At 31.9% G+C, this 5,501-nt stretch overlaps 1 pseudogene; it reads right to left on the bottom strand.

Moving 5' to 3' along the window:
- Positions 1-1,299: 1,299 nt before the first annotated feature.
- LOC149197325 (calmodulin-like protein 3 pseudogene) lies at positions 1,300-2,404 on the bottom strand (annotated as a pseudogene).
- Between the last annotated feature and the right edge of the window lie 3,097 nt (positions 2,405-5,501).

Genomic DNA, 5,501 nt, shown 5'->3' with positions numbered 1-5,501 from the left:
GACGTTTGTATTAGTCTTATTGGTAATAGAGACCTTAACACGAATGATGTCATCTTGCTAGAATGGTTTCAAGAAGAGAGGGGAAAGGAGACATAATTAGCTAATAAACTAATTTTATGTTTTCAACTTTGATATTCCCAATCTTGGAGACCAAGATACTTCCAATTGGCCCCCTCCTTAATAGAATAATGTTAAATTTTCCAACTTTGACACTTAATCTAAGAGACTGAGCTACCCCAATTAGGATCTTCCTTCTTCAATAATGATAAATTTTCAACTTTGATATTTACAATCTTGAAAAACAAGACACCTCAAATTGGCTTCTTCATCAATAAACTAAAGTAATGATAAAGTTTTAACTTTGATACTTACAATATTGAAGAACATGATATGTTGAATTGACCTTTTTCTAAATAAAATAAAAGAATGATAAATTTTCAACTTTAATATTTAAATATACAATCTTTAAAACAAGATACCTAAAGTTGACCTCGTCATTAATTAAATAAAATAATAACAAGATTTCAACTACAATCTTGAAACCCAAGGTACCACCTATACCATAGAGTAATAACAAGATTTCAACTACAATCTTGAAACCCAAGATACCACCTACATCATAGAGTATAACAAGATTTTAACTACAGTCTTGAAACCCAAGATACCACCTACCATAGACTATAACAAGATTTCAACTACAATCTTGAAACCCAAGATACCACCTACATCATAGAGTAACAAGACAAGTTGGAAAAATATTATAGCCCTCACTAATTATAACATCTTATAACCATTTTACCCAAAATTTAGCAGGAGATTGTTTTAGAATTGTAAGTTTGAGTTATATAATCGGCAAAATCGGAATGCTCAAAAAAAATTCAAATCCCAAATCCAGGTATATATTAAAAATAATTTTAATTTAAAAAAAAAGCCCAAAATTGTGCAAAATAAACTTAAAAACATTTTTTTATAATCAATTAAAAACAACTCTGTTGGTATGATGTCATAGAATCTCTATGTTTAGAGTCTCCCTGTACATGCCTTCCAGTTCTAATAATTCTGGTGAAGGATCCATGCCCAACCACCCAATTTTTCAAATATAGAAAGTGCTTAATGGACATACTACTGCTGTGCATATATAGATAATGGAAACCGTCTGTGTCTGTGTCTCTGTGTGCATATATAATATTGGACGAATTATTTATCATTAGCTGAGAAATTTAAACAAAACCAACCGTGTTATTTATGATTGTCCAATAAATTTAAACCAATCAATGATAAAAATAACATAAATTGGTATATAAATACACAAAACAATGCACTGCAACTAAATAAATAATAAAATAAAATGATATACACGGAACAATGCATCGCAGCGTTTAAAAGAACATTGGCTTTAATGGCGGCCAAACCCAGAAATTCAATTCATTTAGATCTCGACTTCAACCTTAAAGAAAAATTGATGGCTAAATTTTCCCAAACCCTGCCCTCATCATCTCCTTGAACTCCACATAATTGACCGCCCCATCCCCATCTTTATCGATTTTCTGAATCATCTTCCTGCATTCTCCAATCGTTCGGCCTTCCTTGAGACCGAGCGACTTGAGCACGGATTGGAGCTCTTCTACCGATATCAAACCGTCGCCATTCTGGTCGAAAACGCCGAAGGCCTCAACCAGATCCGCGTCTTCGTCTATAAGATCCATGTCCGCTTCATCTTCTTGTGGTGCTTTACAGTTCATCGATTGATACAGCGTCACGAACTCATCAAAATCCACAGACCCGTCGCCATTGACGTCCACGGTTCGAATCGTGTAGAGCAATTCCTCATCGCTCATGCACAGCCTGAGCTTATCAAAGGACTCTCTCATCTCCTGTTGGCTGATAAGCCCGTCGCCGTTCTTATCGAAGGTCGAGAAAACCCTCCTTAGCTCTTCCCGCCGGACCCCATTCGAAACCCTCTCAGTGGAATCCGCCATTGTTAAAGCTTTTTCAGAGGGTTTTCTGTGGAAACAGGGCTTACCCTTCTTTGGGAAAACATATCGGAACAGCGAAAGGAAAAGCCCGTAGAGAAAAAGGGTCCTGAGTATTACGCTTATCATGCTTTGCTCGGCTGGAAATCCGAGAAATCCCTTAATTTTCTCCATTAAATCTCGTTTCCCGAACCCCGTGGAAACAGCCAACATATTCTACATCAGAATTCTATAATTCGCAGTGCAGGTAACAAATTCCAACTCACAACTTCAAGTTCAAGAAGAGTCCGGCCGCGATTTAAGGTATGGCCGCCCACCATCTTCAAGCTAACGCACGGAACAGGGAAGAAAACGAATTTTGAATCGAGTGAGTGGAGCGGGAATCGATACCGAGAACGTCTGGTTACCGAACCAACACGCCCGAAGATTCTCCATCGACGCGGGGACAGCAAATAAAAGGGGAATAGGTGGGCGGCATAACTTGCTTTTTTGACAAAACGACACCGCCCGTATCTTTGTAAACCGTACCATAAACGCGTCTTTTTTGTAAAAAGAATAACAAATAAAAAGACAATTATGGTTTATTCTGTTTTGGGTGAGAGGAAGGATATCTATGTCGTAAAACTGTTTAGGTCTGTCAAGAGTTGGTAAAACTGTTTAGGTTTGTTAAGAGTTGGTAAAACTGTTTAGGTTTGTTAAGAGTTCGTTTTTCTATAATATAAAGAAATAGGTTAACGGTCCAAAATTTAAAAATATTTAGCAAGAGTAAAAGTTTGGACTCTTATGAACCACCAGCCTGTTATTCTAGGTGGCGTGGTTTTCCCTTGAGTAATTGCGAGCCAGTTATTTAGGTGGTGTGATTTTCCTTGAATAAGGGTATGAGTCACCTTGCATTTAGATGGTTGCCCTCACTGTTGATGGATTGAGAACTAAGTTATGAAAGATTTTCTCACCTGTGAAAATGTACCACTGAAGATGGGCCTAGAGTATGCCCTAAAACTGCCTCTACTTGGCTAAGAGCTCCTCTTTCTCAGACGTAAGGACACAAGATTGGCCTAGAGTATGCCCTAAAACTGCCTTGCTTGGCTAAGAGCTTCTCTTTCTCGGACTTAAGGAAACATGTTAATGACCCAAGACCTAAAAGCATCTTGCATGAATGAAAGTCTGCCCACTTAAGGACCACCAACGGGTTATTCCACGTAGCTTGGTTTTCCTTGATCACTGTTGGTTGACAACTAAGTTATACGGTCATCCTCAGTGTTGGTTTGACAACTAAATTATAATAAGTTTTCCCACCTATAAAAAGAATACGGAAAAATTTAATCAACTATATTTTACAAAATTAATTTGACATTCATTTTTATTAAAAATATAGATTTTTTTAATGAATTTGATTTAAAGATTTTACCTTTTTTAATTTATTTGATTTGGGATTTTTTCCTTTATGAAATTTATATATTTAAAAATATAATTTAAAAAATAATAAATTATAGATTCCTAATTAAAAAAAAAAATCTGAAAACTGAATTTAATAAATAAAAGAGTTGTTTATAAATAATTATAAAGTCAAGATTGTTAAATTACGTTAAAGTAAAAGATTTGAGTGCTCAAGTTAGTTAAGAATGGTTTATAAGTCATCACCACGTCTGGGTGGTTAGGTTAAGTTAAATGAATTTTTTTCCAATAAAATTTAGCTAATTGGCTAAATTTAGTATAATTATTATATTGAATATTTTGTTAGTATTAAATTTTTTATTATATTAATATTATTGGTATAATACAAAGATAGGTTACAAATTTAATGTTTAATGTTTCTAATTGAAGTTAACAAAAGCTACCATTGAAAAGATATAAAGTAGGAAAATAAAGGGCATTTTTTTTTAATTTCCCTTTTATTATGAATTTATGTTTTTTCCAAATTTTATATATATATGATAATGGAGATCGTAGGTTCTTTATTAAAGTTTGATTTTTTTTTGGTGATTTCATTTTGAATGAATTTGTTGAGTCTAGAATGTCTTATACATGATTCTATTGTGCAAAACATGTCACAAAAAATTGGAATTTAGAATAAAAAGTATATATACTTTATTGACTGGTAAGAGAGGTTGGTCCCATGGACTCAACCTCCTCCCATCAACAAAGACATGATAATTAATAGAACTAACATGTAATTCTAGAGCTTATTTGGAAAGAGTATCGACTTCGGTATTTAATTCACAAAGAATGTGGCAAAAGGAAATGAGTTGAAAGGAACTTGTAGTGTTACGAATGTTAGATGACAATGACTACATACACAAGATTCTTACCTCTGCATTTTGGTTTTCCCAGTCTATTTCCAACTTTGAGTCTCCCATTACTTGTAAGTGCAAAACCTCTTTTTCCTTGGCCAGCTCTAGCAACATCCACATGGCTACAAACTCCACTTTGTTATCTAATCCTCTTCCCAATGCATATTTGCATTTAATAGAATGGTTATTGCTGAGATAGAGGACCACCCCCACTCCATAATAGGGTGGATGGCCATGGCTGGCCCCATCGAAGAATCCCCATGGATATATGAAGTCGAACATTAGCATGAGCATGATCAAATTCCTAAGGCAAGGCTTCTTTGGATCTAATTTATACTTGCATGCCATCACCACTATTTTAGCTACACATATAACAAATGTAAACTTTGAAAGGGGAACTATAAACTCAAAATGGGAATTCTAGCAAAAAAAATCCACCCAAAACATGAAAAATCAACTCGAAAATGAAAAGTGTTGATGTTGGAATAACATTTTTTTTTTCTAGGGTAAATTTTCAACATCTTTTAAAAATGGCAATGAAAACCAATTTTTTGTCCAAAAATTGTGCAAAAAACACCCTGAATTTTTCATGTGTTGATGTTGAAATCACGCCCTTTTTCTTTTTCTTTTTCTTTTCAAGATAAATTTTCAACAAATGACGTAAAAGATGTTATCATGACTCTGAAAAACATTAAAATTTCAAAAGAATAATGAAAACATAAATTTAAAAATAAAAGCAAAAAAAAAAAGGTTAAAAAAATAACAAAAAGTAAATAAAAATATATATTTAAAAAAACAACAACAAAAATCAATCATAAAAATATTAAAAAAGAAAAACAAAATTAACCTATAAAAATAAGAATTAAAAATTAAAACAAATACAAAGAAATAAATAATAACAAAAACATGTTTTCTTAAAAAAAAAAAACTTGTAAACCATTAAAAAAAAATGATTTTTTTTAAACTATAAAAATAAATAAATAAAAATACAACAATTTTAAAAACTATTTAAAAAAACTAAAAAATTAAAAAAAAAATGATTTAATAATAATAATAATAGTAATAAATAAAATTATAAAAACTATAAAAATAAATAAATAAAAATACAACAATTTTAAAAACTATTAAAAAAACTAAAACAAATCCGATTTAAAAAAAAAAAAAAAAAACTAGAAAATTAAACAAAACAAAAAAAATTAAAACAATTTTAAATAATTAAAAAATAAAAATAAAACAA

The sequence above is a fragment of the Pinus tabuliformis genome, chromosome 2_2, assembly GCF_031772625.1.
Source record: "Pinus tabuliformis cultivar Carrire ecotype Pingquan chromosome 2_2, CPIR1, whole genome shotgun sequence".
NCBI lineage: Eukaryota > Viridiplantae > Streptophyta > Pinopsida > Pinales > Pinaceae > Pinus > Pinus tabuliformis.
Note: the sequence above shows the minus strand (reverse complement) of the source record. Positions and strands in the feature narration are given on the sequence as shown.